Source organism: Epargyreus clarus, unplaced genomic scaffold, assembly GCF_041222505.1.
Source record: "Epargyreus clarus isolate Ecla_fem2 unplaced genomic scaffold, WU_Ecla_fem_2.2 ptg000014l, whole genome shotgun sequence".
In the NCBI taxonomy this organism is placed as follows: Eukaryota; Metazoa; Arthropoda; class Insecta; order Lepidoptera; family Hesperiidae; genus Epargyreus; species Epargyreus clarus.
The window spans coordinates 205,506-224,189 of NW_027332222.1; the positions used below are offsets into that span (position 1 = coordinate 205,506).

General features: G+C 36.0%; 1 protein-coding gene and 1 non-coding gene across 3 annotated transcripts in view; one reads left to right on the forward strand and one right to left on the reverse strand.

The window, feature by feature from the left end:
• LOC140747130 (uncharacterized) overlaps window positions 1-18,684 on the forward strand; it is a 61,230-nt gene that overhangs the window by 17,071 nt on the left and 25,475 nt on the right. The window lies entirely within an intron of this gene.
• On the reverse strand, window positions 17,669-17,740 carry TRNAE-CUC (transfer RNA glutamic acid (anticodon CUC)). The gene has a single exon. It is a non-coding gene; the product is annotated as a tRNA-Glu (tRNA).

Below are 18,684 nucleotides of genomic sequence, written 5' to 3' on the forward strand. Positions count from 1 at the left end.
ATGTAATAACTCAGTGAAGGGGTCGTCACTCCTGCGTTTCGGGCGCTGACCAAGTTTGGCGGCGGCAGTCGTTTGTCGGCGCATTAGCGGCCGAATGTGGGGCGCCGGCGCTATCGCCGCAGTAAGGGCCGCGCACACCGGGACCAAAGGAATCGAGCTCATGTTCACAAGCCAGTGTTATTTAAATACTTTGAGTCAATTTATATGTATGTGGTCGATGTGCAAGATATGAGACTCGTAAAATATAGCCAAGAGATATTTTTATAACTCGGCTATGCACTGTTAATTTCTCAGATATAACAAATCTCCATCGAGTCGACTAATAATGTTCTTCTACGGTGGTTTAGATGAACATAAATATATATTGAATTTTTGATTTTGCAGGTATTGGGGAGACTTTTGAATTTGTATTTTGAGAAGATGTTGATGGTGCAACAAATTTTATATTACCGTAACTTCATTAGATAATACCTATTTTTTACAATTTTTTTGAGATTTTTATAATGGAACGTTCAAAGGATAAAATAAATTGATTAAAACTTCGTACCTCATGACTGGCAAGGTAAAAACTATCAGATTTATATTATGAACCTTCTCTTAATACGAGATACTTGCGAAGCGGTTGATAGTAGACGGACAAAAAGAATTGTGTAAAGTTTTGATTTCAATAAAACATAATAATATGTATGTTAAATTCCCGTGTCCCCGGCAGTAGCGGGCAGTGTGCCGCGGCCCGCACGGAGGCTCGGCGGCGCGCGCCCTCTGAAGCGCCGCCTCGAAAGCCTTTCCGTGTTCCGCGCAGCCGCCCCCGCGCCCCGCGCCCCGCGCCCTCGCCCCCGCACCTCGCCCTCGCCCGCCACAATTAAATCGATCCTCTGATGAATTCCCCGCCGAATGTGAAAGTCTACTTATCTACAGGCCATGTTAATAACCGATGCGTACGTGGATCCCAATATATCGTATGTGGGACACATTACTAGTGATATCTAGTTTAATCAATCAAGAACGGGTCAAGAGCGAGTTGAGGCATCGAGGACTATAGGGGTAGCTATACGTTGAAACCCAATGGCGCAGTAGATATTCGTTAAGCACTGCGCCGGATGCAGGCCTCAGACGAAAGGAGTAGGTTTGCAATCAATGTGAATAATATCAACAAAATCTATTCATATCAGGAAACTTGAATGTTCTATCTACCTGTATAAGAAACATTGACTCGCAGCGAACCGTAGTAGGTAAAAAAAATCTCATAATTTTGTTATGGACATGGTCAATGGACACTAAAAAGGGATTTTTTTAAATTTATACTATAACGGGTCAAATACGGGATGAAAGCGTATTTACAACCTTACTTACATAATCCATGAAATATTAATGCAAATTGAAAGTCCTGTTTTACTTTTTATCGATATTATGTTCATTTACAACTTGAGAACGGTATCTACGTAAGAGTCAGGAGATAAAAATGTAGAGTTTTATGATAGTCTTTATAAACGTTTTTTTATTTAGAAAAACTGTCCTCTTATAGGGCGTATTTACAGAATGTGGGTACATGAATCTTACAAGAGCATAATCTTGATGTGTTGTGGATAACTCTAGTTGTAATGAGATTACGTGTGTCCTAACTGCGCGGGGCCGCGGGGCCCCGGGCTAATGCAACAGGCGGGGTGCGCACCAACTGCGCCAGAGATAACTAATCTCAAGTATGAACGACGGTATCTTTCGAAAATTCCTCAGTGATAAGTGTGGGAATGTCTCGTAGGTGACTTGGTCAAATTTTGAAAAGGTGCGTTTAGAACTTAACTATAGAGTTCTTGAAAGAGCGAGAGTTCTTTTTGTAACTTTATTATCTCAATGATCTATGGGATGGAATATTTATTAATTAATTATCTAACGTAAAAATATTAAAAATTAGTAAACATAAAACTTTTTTGGTATAAAAAAGATAGTCATTACAGTCCACATCTACATCCTAGGCACTCAGGAAAGTGCAACAAAATTGCAATTTTAAGAGCCATATGTTTATCATAGTTACTGTAATTATTTATGATATACTAATAAAATAAATGATTGGACATAAACTGCAAGCTGTTAGTTTACATGGGTATATTAACCTTTACGCCTATAAAAGTATCGAGTCAAAATTTATTACAACTATTATTACAACATTTACTACAACATCAATAGGTAGGTATATAAAAGGGAACTACTAACGGACAATTCTCAAGATTTTCTTACACTCATAGTATGTAATAGGAACTAAATTTTGCTGGACGAACAACATAGGTTTACGACAAGATATAACCACAACTCATTCTGTTGAGCACTCTTTGCGATAATAATACAATCTTTACTTGATGTTAGTAGAAAATGTTGATTAATTTTATCTGTCTTTATTTGCCAGTTGACCAGTTCACATGATGTCAGTTTGACCAATAAAATTTCTAATTCTAAACCTACACAAACAAGTAGGTACTTAGTATAATTAGGTAGGTACCTAACTATTCGCAACCTCGCATCTGATGGACAGCGAACAGGATAGTTCTATATTAGAACGAGAAAGACTGTCCTAACTATTCAGGGCAGGCAGACAGGTGTCATCAGAGATGAACTTTTATAAATTTCCTCATGATCTTTCCTTAACTTTTATAGCAAGTGTTAATTGATTTTTAATAAACACATAACTTCGAAAACCTGTGGTACGTATTATCAAATTACTAAATACAAAGTACATTATCAACCCATTATTCTCCCATTGGTGGGCACGGGTTTCCTCCAAGAATGTAAAGGATTAGTCCACTGCGCTGGCCAAGTGCGTATTGGTAGACTTCACATACCTCAGAAAACATTTTGTCCCAGGTATGCAGGTTTCCTGACGATGTTTTTCTTCATCGTTTAAGCAAGTGATAATAATAAAGAATAAGTAATTTCTAATACGCACATAATTTGGAAAATCAGAGGTGCGTGCCTGAGATTTGAACGTCGGGCTCCTCGATCGAGGGGCAGAGTTTCTTAACCACTAGGCTATCACTGCTGTATGGTACGTATAGAACTCCAGACCCTCAGTGTGAGTGTGATTTTAAATTGCTTGACAGACGGGCACCGGACAGCGGGCAGCGGGCGGGTGAGGCAGGGCGGTGTCGCGAGCCCCGGAAGTGGCTCGCGGTCGCCAACCACGGAACGATTTATTGCGACAACCTGCAATACTGTACGCTGGGACAGCGCGGGGTGGAAAACGACGTGGCTTATTTATTTACACTTTACCACTGAGATTTCTAAATCCTTTTGGTCATAAGTAGTAGGTAGGTATATTTTCTGTAGGTGCGTTTTATAAATTAATTGTCACTTGCTTTAACGATGAAGGAAAACATCGAGATGAATCCTGTATAACTGAGAAATTAAAAAAAAAATCGAATGTACGTGATGACTACTAAGTCACACATGGCTAGTGCGGTATCTACCTATCTCGCCAGCAGTGGGATGGCAATAAGTTGGTGATGAGGTGGTTCATTTTCTAACTTATGTAAAATTCCTAAGATAATTATTTTGAAAAAGTAACATTTTATTGTTCTTAGTGTGTCGATTTGTGTAGCTCAATATCTTAGATATTCACTTATTCAAAATATCTAACAATTTTAAGATGGCTCTAATCAACATTAAATTTAAGTCAGCAGGTAATTATTATACTGGTAACAAGATATACCAGATACCAATCACCGACGTATTCTACTTCATACCAGCTCTATATCGATATTAAATAGCACATTTAGACAGAAACAAACAAAAACATTTTATAAAAAATATTTCCTAGCAAAAAAATCTAACGTGATGCAAGATTAGCCGGCTTAAGAGTATCGCCTTTCCATTGCCATTGTGACGTAGACAAACACTGCACCGGCAGCCGCCGCCGCTCCGCGCTGATGCGGCCGCGATACCTCGCAGTCCATTAAGCGGCTACCGGCCGCGCCTACCTCATATTAATAATTCAAATATTATTATAACTCCGCATTAAACCGAGCCGACGGGAGGCCCACCTCTATCACCCGCCCTCTCGCGCTTACGGCGAACGCTACCGAGCGAGCGGGACGAAAAACCTTTGTTTGTTGGCTATTAATAACAGAAAAACAAGCCGATCGGAGTGGATTAACACATTAACAGGTCCGTTGTCGCCGGTATAAAAGCATTCTTGATATGTGTCGGGCTCCGGGGGAAAAAATTCGGTGACAAGGCTCTCAGGCGGCACAATTAGTAGGGCTTGTAGCCGCCAGTGGTCTCGACCACTCGATACTTTATGTCACGTCAGCTGACGTAATGCCGGCGATGTGGTCGCGCGCTGTTATTGAAGGTAAACGCTTCAAAGATTTAGATTACCCACGCTTGCAATTGTTTAAGCATAATGGCCGCGAGCACGCTCGCTAAACACGTTCGCCGCACCGCACCACCGCACCGCCGCACCGCACCACCGTCGCTCTGTAATTATTCAACACACTTCTGTTGCTTTTATGGTTTAAGGTAGGCGAGCAGATGGTATAATTTCTCCATAAACAGAGTCTTTGTATTTTACTATAAAATAATAATTTTTAACCGACTTCAAAAAGGAGGTGGTTATCAATTCGGTCGGTATCTTTTTTTTTTATGTATGTACACGAATTACTCCGCCGTTAGTGGACCGATTTTAATAATTATTTTTTTATTGTATAGAGACGAGCTGGAATTTGGTCCCATTTAAATATGGTTAAGATCCATCAATGGGTTCTGGAGAAAATGAGGGGAACTCCTCCAACCATGTAAATATGTACAGCCATAACTTCGCCGTTTATGAACCTATTTCATTGCCTTTCATTTCGTGTGTGTACAATTGCTACAAGTTGGTCTCATTTAAATATGATGAGGATCAGAGTGGGTTCTGGAGACAATAATGTAACTCCTCAACCGATGGGAATAATTGAGTTGTGTTTGAAGATATTTGGTGTAGGTTCTAATGAAATTACAAAGCCAGTTCATCATTGACTATTTAGTTAGGTTAGGTTGGAACATATAAGACAATATAAAACTAAGCGAGCTGCGAGCTGGCGGTTCCAATCAAAACTCAAAATGTAAACTCAGACTTGCCTGCATTCATGATCACGTTTATACAATTTTATATTGTATTAATATAAATGTTAGTATGTCATCACTAAAAAGGGTGAAAAAAATTTTTAACAAAAAATACAGTCGGCGCTCAATATATTTCGTTGGATAACGGTGTAAACAGCGTGTCTAATATGAGCGCCGACTTCAGAAATATGTACTAAACCAACATTTATTTCAATTTTTTTTACTTTGTAGTGACATAGAAGTCGGTTGTATTTTTTGTTAAAAAAATTTTAACTGAATTTATTTATGCACGACATGTTTTATGTCGGTGTCGGTGACCGGTGTCGTAATGCTATTAATTTAGGTAACAATAACTGGCAAATACTCGTAACATAAATGGCAAATGGCAACGTTTGCCATCTTAATTTTTAATAGAAAAAGAAAATGTCAAGGCACCTTCGCCTCTACCTCTATGCCTCACTTAGCAAGACATAGGATTGTTATGTTCATACACATGACCTGGAAAAAGTCAACAGAAATTGAACTCAGGTACAGTTAACGCTGACCTGTGATATTGGGCTCAGGCGTGCATTCATCGGATTCGCCCTAATTAATTACCTTCGACTTCACAAAAAAACGTGCGGGTCTTGTAGCACTAAGAGTGGCGGCGCCAGGGCCCAGCGGCGGGGCGAGGGCGGGGCGCGGGGTGCGGGCGGCGGGGGCGGTGTCCCGGGTCCTAATGCAGGCGCCACAGATAGCCGCGCATGGGAAAGTGTCCCCGGCCGGCGACTCATTACCGTAATAATCCACTCGACTGCTACGAGTTACGACTTACGACACTTACCACCATATCTCCGTACGTGTGCATGTAAATTGGGCGCTGGCGCTTTCTACGATCATGTGGAACTTGAAATCATAGAATGTTTAAGAATGTTATGAACCATCTAAGTCTTACATAGATAACATTATTCAGCAGTGCATAAATCGAACATTCTAAACATTGAATAGATAGTTACTTCAAATCAATACCTATTAAATAGAGTCAAAACTACCATATTCAAACATTTTATCATCATCATACGTCATCGTCGTCAACTGAATAACATCCCTATAATTTAATTTATCGCCGCTTTGAGTTAATCATTATTATTTTCTCTTTAAGTAACTTTTTTAACATAGTAAGATCAATAAAAAATAAATGATTTGAAATAATGACGCATTAAACCTGCTGTGGAAGGTTATACACAAATACACAAAGCTTAATAGGTACGTAACAGTTTCTTCAATACCCGTCCAGGCGTCAAGATAAGCTTATCAAATTACACAATTTTAAAAACAGACTATGTTTTGATGTCGTGTAAGCCCATTCTTATACAATCTAGGCCATAAAATAGGACATATTGATATTCAAATCGCAGACAATCACTTATTTTTTTTTTTTTATTAATGCGTATACATGAAAGGTTATAAACATATTAAATGACGTTAAAATGGAGTTCAATCAAAACGGGGTGACAGCTCGCCGGAGTTTGACGACAGACTGATTTCCATAACCAGTTCCCCTTTGTCACGATAGCGATCTGCGCTCACACAAATAATCGAAACTTCATCATTTGTTACAATACACACTTTTTTGATGACATCGTGTGAACAGAATTAGATCATCTGTTGTTATAGATAACCGTACCAAAACCAGCTACGTAAAATTATTACGTAATATCAACTCCATAACAATTGTTTTTGGCAGCACGCTCTAAGAAAAAAGTGTGACGACAGTACCAGTTTAACCCCGCCTATACTAATTAATCACCTAGTGTATATTATAAGCGGTTTGAATAGGCATACATTTTAATAATCTTTAGTAGAACATTGTAAAAATACTTAAGATACAAACTAGCCGGCATAGCAAAAGTACTGAACCCTAATAAAATATATAATCGTAGTACACAGCGGTGCGGCCGAAACTCGTTAATCGTATAATAATTCGATCAATCGTGTCGTTGCGTAATGGAGTCACTTCGATTTTTAAACTAACCGACCGTATTTATGTTTACTTGGAAGTGGAGCGTGGACAACTCGACTCGACATGATTTCACCGGCGTTTTGATTGAAACTCGTCGCCAGACTGCATGTCGATGTCAGAAATGAATCTCATATTTTTATCACCAACCCGTGACCATCCCACTAATAATTTAGGTCTTAAGATAGACCTAAATTATTAGTGGGACATCGTAGTAACAGTCCATAATCAAGCAAGGTGAAGGTTTTGAAGGTGGCAGCCTTAGCTTAGTCCTCAGGAGTAGCGGCGCATCTATGGCCAACCTTAGGTAAGAATATCTAATCCTATCTGGGGTAGATTACAGATGTCAATGGGCGGCATTAGCCACCTACCATCAGATGGACTGCATGCTCATCTGCTACTGCTGCTATCTTATACCTATTAAAAAAAAACAATTGGTAAAGTAATCTCTTCGCCTAACAGAACGTTGGAGAAACTTTGGAGAAAGCTTATTGTGGTCTGTCTTCACCTTATAAATAAATAAATAATAATCATATAATAAAATTTCTAATACACAAAGGCAGTGACGTCGTTATTGCACAGCAATTAACCAATTGGTTTCAAATTCGTTTCATACTGTTGATTCTTATCTCAGGCAGACATCACTAATGTTTCGCAGTTATGGACATAATAGAAATTAATTGACACTTACCTTAAAAGCACGGAAAAAGTAGTAAGAAAATTTACACACATTAGAGTAGGTACTTATTTCTTTTTTGCAAAAGAGTGTGAAGTTTATCAATTCACACTTGGCGCGATTGTCTGTGGACCAAATCTCTCTCAATCTGTGAGGATACCTGTGTCGGCAGTGGGGCAATAATAGGTTATTGACAATATACACATTTTTTTAAATTACATATGTACAATGTACTCGTACATATATGCACTAAGTTTCGAACACTAGTCCCCAGGAACGGAATATCGATTTTGTTAGCAGTGACGATTAGAAGTAGTAGCCTGTATTTAACACTTCAACTGCAGTGAAATTATTCTCGCGTCGGTAGTTATTGTTTCCCGCATGGCACACTGGTCGCTACATTAGTCTGCAGCGATGAAATTTAGCTACATTGGCTGTCACCCGTACTTAACATACCGGGCTGTACATGTGTATATTTTTTTTCAAAAAATGTTATAGCAAAGAGGTGTCTTCTAGATTTCGGTATTTGTTATGTTCTCACATGCTGTTATGTGAGTGTGTATATGTATCCATGCCATGAACAACATTGAGTTTTATAGTAGCTACTAAGCTACATTTCAATCGCTGCTATTACCAAATAAATACAAACCCAATTTTTTTTGTTGGATTAATATTATTTTTATTTAGACATGTGAAAATTTCTGTTATAGGTACATGTGAAATAGGTAAATTCCTCATAAACTGTATCCAACTATCTATTCAAACAATATAGCATCATTTTAGGCATAATAACGACTTATATATAAATGTTTTATTTTTAAACAAAAATTTCCTTCAAGCGTAGGTTGATAAGCAGTATATGTATGCTAATTGTTTAATTAACTCGAAATTGTTATCTGTGACCTTAATTTATTATTTCACATTTGAACGCCACCAAGTTTACCTAAATAATCTAAAAGTTTCAGTACTTGCAAGTAAACGTACGTAACGTAAACGTCTACTTGTATCACTCTCATTTTATTTCTAAATGTACTTTGTTTGCTATTAAATTTATATTGTATGTCTGTTGCAAAAACTGTAAAAGTTGCGCACGCCTATAATTGGCATGCACACGTGTCTAATACCAATAGTGTAATACTTATAAAAAGAATTGTGTGTACTGCTGTTGTCGTGCAAATAAATAAATAAATAAATAAAAATAAAAGTAACAAGATGCAATTCTATCTCTAGAAGTCAGGGTTCGAATTCCACCTTTTATTATTAAGTTATGAAACCATTGTGACTGTTCTTAAGGTTATTAAAGGTTACTGGTAATCGTTATTAAGTACCCCCTTATATGAAGCAACGCACACAAATACATATAACCGTATCACCGTTCTCGCAGTTCTCTTTTATATATTCCTGACGTGAGTACGAGTATAATAGCTGTCTTGATCTTTGCTGTATTTTCGTTTTAACGGTCGTAGGCATATAAAGTAGAGACACTGATTCGAAATATTAAAATTTACTTCGTATGGGTTACGTCTGTGACCGACTTCGGATAAGGCTTTATTCCATGCGAGTCGATTACAGCTATCCATAGACGGCATTGATAAATTACCATAAGGTCCTACTTCATGTGCATCTATGCATGCTAGCAGTTTCAACTTCCCAACCTAGACGCGGTGCTTATTTCACACGAACCCACAGCGTATCCCTTGTTCCGATCTGATCTGCTTAGGTAGAAGTAGAAGTCAATTTCTTACACGTTTTCTAAATCCACATTGGAACCCCATCCCACTGGCTAACTTTCGCATTGGAATAGACTTAGATAATAAACTGCAAATGATTATTATGCTGATGACTTTTATTTTGTGTGTTTAACCTGAGGAACAGGCTGCCGGGTTAAGTATTTTCCCTTGCTTATTACTCCGCTACGCCTCGTGGGTAATAAAAATGTCTTGGACATTCACATAATATTAATATAAAACCGGCGTGGAAAGTGTATATCGTTCCTTCCTCCGTATAAATATTAAATCGGCCCGTCCTATGAGCTGAAACCAGTTTGTGGCACACAGACAAACGACACACAACAAAATATAAAATATAAGCATATCTAGTTGGTACATCGCGGCCTAGGGTGACAACGTTAGATGGTAACAAAACTGATCCTGATTTTTTCTTCCATTATTAGGTATAAGTAAATTTCCATGTACAAAACATAGCTCATAGATCAATGTATTGGCGAACAGACTTTACAAATAATGTTACTTTTTAAATTTGTATATTGTATTCTCACTCACTCCTTACACAAATATACAAACAAACGAATGGATTTAGGAATATTAAATAATTACCAACAAAAATTTAGGAAATCGTTTTCTCGGTAAACCTCAAACTAAACATCATTATAAATCATTTTTTCAACTCTTCAATTTATTTATTAAAGGTTACTATTATATTTATTTACCGTCCAATACCGTTACATCTCTATCACAGTTGAAAGTCTCACCATACGCTCTACTCCGCTGAGTCAATAGCTCTTTACGGAGCTCTTACGAAGTTAAAGATGCTCTAAACTCCACGTCATTTATAAAAGCTTTTAGCATACAAGTGACAAAACTACTTTATTCCACTGTAGTACAACGCAGACACACTACTTTATGGGCGGTTCATGAATTTTATACGTATTTTATCTTGTGAATACTAACGGGCTATTAAGTTTTAATTGCTGGTGAGAATATATTGCGTTTTTGTATGAATGTATAGCGTTTTTGCTGAACGTGCTCGCTTGAGCTCGCGTGTGGGCAGACGCCTAAATATACCGAACATTATAACGTAAATAAAATATTAAATATCGAAATCGGAATATTTTTGTAATGAGAATTCATTTCAGTGTTTCTAGAAGCTAACAAAATATTTATTTGTGTATTACTGCAACTAAAGTACCTATTAATATTGAAACTTATTAAAATGGTGTGTCGAATTGGTATTATGTACGTAGGTATATTATAAATTGCATAGTTTTATTACCTCATGCGTTCAACATGTCTTGAAGGCAATAATAATTATCGAGTGATGTCACAAGCCCAGCAGACACCGGCTCAGACACGAGCACCGTGTTTTCCTTGACAATTGACAAGCGTGCCACTTGCCGCTAAATCTGATTCATTATATAAAAATATAATTAAATTTTCTTTTCTATTAAGAACGGGTCAAAATTATTTATATATTATAATTGAATATACCAGTAAACTGAGTATTTATAAAATGGAACAGCGATAGATATAGCGTATGGATCTTACGGTAGGTAGAGTATGTTCATTTTCTTTATTTTTTTGATAAAAAAACCTGTTTACTGATAAAAGCATTTCAAATAAGGGACCGAAATGTTAATTATTTATAATTAAACATGTTATTTTACTTTTATGTATCGGAATACTGGTCACCCTCGCCCTACGTAATTTATCGTTGGTCGAGGCTCGGCGGAACCATCGGCCCGCATTATTAGGGAAGATTATAGCGCGGGCGCTGGCCCTGGGGGGACGAGGGGCCGGGGCCGGGGGGTCGGGGCCCGGGGACAGGGGCCTGAGGGCGAGGGGGTCGAGGGCGTGTCGGGGGCGGGGCGGCTTTCCCGCACGACTCTATGTTTTTATTACAACTCTTTTTGATGTGCGCTACATGCTTTACATATTACTTTATCGCTCCTTTATAAAATAAGATTGAACAGATAATGGAGATGACGGACGCCACTCACTTATATGCTTATTATGAGGGTTTTTTAAGTAGTTACATGTATTCACATGTGCCGAGTAATATGTACGATTATTTTTTTTCAACTATGATTCATTGGATAGTCGTTTAGTGGACACAAGAACTATACGAAGCTTTACAAGCGCTGAATTACACCGCACGTCACGCAAAATATTTAGTGCCACACTCACGTTTATAGTCCGAGTAATAAATGTTCTGAATTTACATTACAAACAACTTAACTGAACTTGAAACTACAGTACTTTTATGTGTTCGTTGTAGCAGTCGTAAAACAAATATTTTTGCTTGTAGAAAACAGAATAAAAGAGGTTTATGAGACATAAATTAACGGGGCAATAAACGTGTCATAAACGTATAATTTATACATCACTAGGATTAATTCTGTATGATATTCACTGCACTTATTTCTATATAAGAAACTACTTAAGACTTTATTGAGTACATTACAAAGTAAATACATATCTTAGCGATTACAGTAATTTCTCCTGTAATAATTATAAAAGCAGTAATTTTTAATTAACACATACCTACATACATACATACATAGGTACAAACTTCGTTGACGCAATTAAGTATCCCTTTTAGAAATTATGAAGATTAAAACGATAAACAAAGCTACATAAAGATATTTTTTATAATCTAAAGTAATTGAAAAATATTCAACATAATTAATGTTTAAATTAAGATAGGTAGATACCTAAATATAATTTTGAATATTACCGGTAAGCTTAAACTTAAACTTAGGTAATGTGAAATAGAACGTTATGATTATTTTATTGTGTTTTAATAAATTCCTGAATTATAGGTAGGTAAAACTCTTAGAGTCTAGGAATATACTAAAATAGATGCGTTTTGAACGCATATATGTAAATAGAGGCAATATAATAGATTTAGGTAGTATATTCTATGATCGTTAATAAAAAAAATTGCAAGTTGGGGAAGAATATATGATTGAAAAAAGTTATTTGTGCATTTTGAGAAAACCATTTGTGAAGCATTACAGGTATTATGTATAGCCGTAGCTACGATAATATAACATTAAGAGCAGTCAAGTAGGTAGTATTGTGTACTGTAGGTTCAATTGGCAATAGTTTGGCAAACACTACGTTCAGCTGCATTTTCGTTTATGCAACACCCGCCATCTGTTTGTTCTCTAAATAAAATTATATCAACATTTATTACAAGTAGATTCAATACTTACTACAGAGTGCAGGTAGGTAGTTTGAAATAGAAAATAATATAGTTTGCTGCAACTGAAACTTACTAACTTAGGTAATTATTCTAGAGTAAGTATATCTTCCTGACTGCAATAAGGAAAAAATGTTCGTATGTAATTACTGTTAGCAAATGTACCTAATAAGAGTTAAGACACATGTGTATCGAGACATCCATGGGAAGGAACAGAGTATCTAGATAAACTTACATATACAACCGTTTGTAAAATGTTTTTTTTTTACTTTTAATGTTTTATTAAGTTTTATCGTTTTATCCATGAGTCGGGAGTCCGAGTTACCGACATATACATTTGGACACTATTATTTAATTAAAAATCGTCAGGAAACACCCAATATTTAAACTAATGTATCGAATATCGATATAACGGGTCCCGCGTGCGCTATCTAATCGGCCGACAGATGGCGTTGGCACGCGTCGCAGTTTTTGCAGGCGCTATGAACCGACCCGTGAACTACTCGTAGATCGCAGATAAGATCTATACAGATGGTAATTGATGGTTATTGCAAGCGATGACGGGAGATAAACTTATGCTGGCTTGATCTGGTGGGGGAATAAATAAGTGAAGCGTAATTGAACCCTTTTTTGCAGCGATTTTTTGATGTTTGTGTAGCAAATGATTTTTTTAGGTACAAACAAAAATTGTATATTTAGCCACACTTAACATAATATTTTGAGAAAACGTGACGAGATTATATGTACAGAATGTACTGTAACAATTCAAAGGTTAATAATTATTTTAATGACTGCTGTTTCTTAAATTAGTATTCATTAAAATAAATAATTTCAGAGTGAGTTAAATAAATATGAAGAAAAGGTCAAGAGTTAAATGTAAAGGAAAAAGGTAAAAGAAAATAAAAAACATCATGCTAATTTCCATAAAAGATCTTTTTTACTAAATGAAGAGGGTAAAGTCTGATGGATGGATGGCTTGCAGGTATCAGTCTTAATAGAGATGCCTGTAAGATACGTAGGTACTTTATAATTTTTTATTAGTATAATTAGATATGATTTTTTTATAATATAAGACTAGCAGACGAGCATGCAGGCCACCTGATGGTAAGTGGCTACTGCCGCCCATGGACATCTGTAATCAACCCCAGATAGGATTAGGTATTCCTACCTGAGGTCGGCCACAGATGTGCCGCTACCACTGAGGACTAAGCTGGAACGCCTCGGAAATGTCTGTCTCAAATCAAATCAAATCCAATCAAATTTTTTTATACAAAATAGGTTCTTTACAGAGCGCTTTTTGAATGTCAATATAACTACCACTACTTCACAAGGTGTTTCGTTATGGAGAGGAAGCGGCGAAAGAAACTCCATAAGACACATCTTTTAAAAAAATGATTTTTACAATGTGAAACTTAACCTAATGGTACATGTGGAGCTGGAACTACTTCAGACCACACCGTTTTGTCAGTCAAATAATCACTTAGTTTATAGTAGGTACGCTTTTTTACATAGCGTTTGTTTAACGACATGTTTGAACTTTTTTTCTGTGAGATTCAAAATGTGGTCGGGTATTTTATTGTAGTAGCGAATACAGTTACCCATGAAAGATCTAGCCACCTTGCATAATCTATGTTTAGGAATTGCTAATTTATTTCTATTTCTAGTATTAAAGTTATGGTGGTTACTATTTTTTTCAAACATATCAGTATGTTTTCTTATATACATAATATTTTCATAGATGTATTGACTATGTACCGTCAATATGTTAATAGTGGGAAACAGTTCTCTCAGGGACTGGGACCACGTCGCAGACTATATATTGACCTTATTGCTCTTTTTTGAATAGTAAATATAGAGTCTATGTCAGCAGCACTACCCCATAGCAGAATGCCATAATGCTGTGAAAGTAACTGAAATAGTGGCATTGGGGATGTCTGTTAACTGTCTAATTCTTCTGACTGCAAAAGCTGCAGTATCTATTAAGTCTGTTGGTCAAATCAGAGATGTGAGGACCCCACTAGAGTTTAGAATCAATGGTTATCCTCAAGAAAACAGTTTCATTGACAGATTGCAAAGTCTCACCATTTAGAGCGACATTCATCCCCGTACTCCTTACATTTAGTAGCATAAATTTAATACATTTAGTTTTATTAGAATTTAGGAGTAGGTTATTTGCATCAAACCAGTTCTGATCCAGCAAAGAGTTTCATTAATGACGTTCGTAACCAGTGATTGTCGTTTTACCCTAAACACTAAGGAAGTATCATCAGCAAACAAAACAACCTCAGATAAATCTTTTACTACATATGGCAAATCATTGGTATAAACTAAAAATAGAAATGGACCTAGGATGGAGCCCTGAGGAACACCTATTTTAATATTAGAGCCTGCTGATAATGTTTCATTTACTTGCACTCGTTATACTCTATTGTTTAAAAAAGAATTTATCAACTTTAGAGAATTTCCCTGAATACCATAATATTGTAATTTTAATAATAAGGTTTTATGGTCAACACAATCAAAAGCTTTAGACAAGTCACAAAATATACCTATAGCATTATGTGCTTGTTCCCAACAATCAAAAATATGTCGCAGCAATTGAACACCAGCGTCATTAGTAGAACGGCCTTTAGTAAAGCCAAATTGTCTTTGGTGTAAAATATTATTTACTTTAAAATGTAGCAACATTTGGTGTAAAAGGATCTTTTCAAAAATTTTACTTAGAACAGGCAGTACTGAGATAGGTCTATAATTGTTGGGATCTTTAGTATCACCTGCCTTAAACAATGGTATTATCCTACTATGTTTCATTAAATCAGGAAAACAGCCCTGATCAACACACACATGATCTCCCTTACCACACCCTTCAAACCGGAACACAGCAGCGCCTAACACTGCTGTGTTCAGGTAGAAATAGGTGTGGCGGTGGTGCCGCCGGAGTCGAACCACAAAGGGTTCTACCACCTTCATAAATTTTCTAACCTTATTAAAACCTTGTGTCATCCGTGTCCTTTCCTAGATAATTTGTACTGGGTATATAGTCAAAGTAAATAAAAATTATGCATGATGAATTCCATTTTATGCTTGTGTCACATTCAGAAATAATAATTGTTATAATGACGCTAATCAAATTTAATTGACACTTTATGCAGAGACGATACCTATTATTATTATAACTTACTGTCTGCATTCTACCCTGTTGGAGTGTAAAAATATTTTATCCTACCTACGTAATAGTTCAATGATATTTATACAAATGAATTATAAATGAAGCTTTAAACCTGTCTGTTGCGACAAAGTGACTACGCAAAATATTAATACCTATGACATATGTATGAGTAATAGAATGGGTAGCGATGCATCCGTGACCAATCGCTAGCAACATTTCTATCTTATTTAGAATAGATTAGGTGCGGCAGTGACTACACTTACGTGTTTTATTTAAATAAAACAGTCAAAAGCAATTATTTGTACATATCAATTTCCGGAATTAAAATATTTTAAGAGTACCTGTACCTTTTCAATAGCTTTATTACTTATACTTCAACAACAATTTATAGTTTCAAACCGATAATATTTATACGTTAAATATATTTCCAAAAGGTTTAGGTACGATATAATGTTAGTCATTATCCAAAGATAGAGTATGATTGATAACAACGTTAAAACTGTCATTACAATAGGTCATGCGACAATACTAATCTGGCGTAATGGATTGGATGCAATCTTTGAATGCAAATATGATGAAGAATGCTATCTATCGAGTTCATCTAAATGTCTCCCGTTACAATGGAATAGATAGAGTTCGTTCGTGCTCTCACTGTTGCATTTGGAAGGTCATTACTCAAAGTCGTGATTCAAGATGTAGAGTCTATAATGCGTTTAAAAACTTTAATTGACCTTTAAATTTTAAAACACAGGGTGTTCCTAAATAATATAACAAATAATTTAAGGGAAATGAAACGACTATCAACAATATTTTCGTATGTTAAGTAAGTGAGCACTAAAATATTACATTACATTTTATACAACTGTAACGTATCACAATCCTTACACACACTATACGGAAAAATTCACAAATGCATGGTTGTATAAAACATTGAATCGCCGCGCCATTTTTTACTTACTTCAAAATTGGAGGTTATATGTTCGAGTTCTGCTACATACTTGTAATTCGTCATATATGAATATAAATTACTCTGATACAGCGAGCATTCGACTACCATTAATACCTTAATAGATTCATATAAATTGAGATCTTCTTTTGGAAATTAAATTAATAATCTAATTTTTACCATCCGTCTACGTTCAGTGTAAATAAATCCCGCAAGTCACACTTTAACTGTATTCTGAACGTATGTGACTAAATCTTGAAGCACAAGCAGTGGCAATGCGACACATCGGCCGTTTAAAAACAGAAAGTTCCAAGTGCGAGTCGCACTGAAGAGGTTGCACCTGATGCCACCCGCCACTTGACGCCACATGCGGCCTCAAGTATCGATTACCACTTGTCATAAAACCTGAACTCTATAACAATCGCATAAAATTCAAAATATTAGAGCAAAGTCGATGCACTGAAAACTGAAGTACCATCAGTCACTCAAAGCCGAATAATATGGAAAATCGAACTTTATTTCGTTGCAAGTAAGATTCACAACACAGTTGTTAGCTCTGTGGCATTCGGCATAAAACAATGCAATCCATATTTTTTGTTGTGGGAACTGAAACCGTTAGTCAGGTTCAAGGTTAGTAAAAATCTGCCAAATGGTAAACTAACTTTCCTTTTTTTATAATTTTATTCGCATTATACTCATGCGCCTACTTACCCAGCATTAGAAAAATGATGGGCATACAATAAAAAAATACGTGAAAAACAAAACGAAATGTATAGATATTAAACCAAAATATACATTAAAAAATAAAAATAATTGGATAAAAATATGTTTGAGTCAATTGTTTTCCGATACCGGGAATCGAACCCGAGCCTCCTGGGTGAGAGCCAGGTATCCTAGCCACTAGACCATATCGGATGTTACTGTTGTATGTTAAAATTACAGTAACATTCATAGTTTCACATGTTAATAATGTTATATAATAGTATTTTATATTATTATAGTTATCTACTTTATTATCTTCTAAGAAGTCTTCTAGGTATTATTCTAATTAGTTTTTCAAATAATATAGAACCTTGTTTTGATAATATTTCATTTTAATTTTATGTGTAATTACTCTCACAGTTTTAAAAAACATAACATAATTAAATTAGTAAATAATAAATATAAAACCTCTAAACAATTTCCAAAATTAAATTGTAGAGATAAATTCACCGTATTTACTGTCCGAACTCTACCTACTGACGTACATTTCTTCATAAAGAAGAATTCCTTTTACAGCTATCCTCCTTTTTCTAAAGACCCTGGTCATAATTACCATCTATACCCTTAATATGAGTTTTTTACGTTTGCTCTAAAACGTTTACCGCTTACATTTTCGCGCACACAGCGATCCCTGTGGACCGCATTGGAACTAAAATTGCACGGTTTAAGTTTCAAAAACGGAACAATACCGCTATCAAAATTTAATTGAAAATGTAAATATAAATGCATTATATTTATAATTGTAAAACTAGATGTCGTTACAATTGACTATTCAGGTTTTTAAAATTCATAATGCGAAATGGTTCCGATGCGGTCTACAGGGGCGCTGTATGTCCAATGACTTTATAATCGAGACGTAGAGTCTCGATTACTGATTTAATGAGCCTAAATATCTGTAGTATTTGATTGAGTGGTTATACTATTGTTTGTAGTTTCATAGGTTGGCTGTATACACTGTATACGCTGTGTACACTGTGTACGTATCTATTTCGTTTCAATGGTAACAGTCACATACAATTGTAACAGTAAACATGCATTGTATGCATATAATTCCCAGTCATCTTGGAGCTTTGATTGGTATTTTTTGAACAATTTGA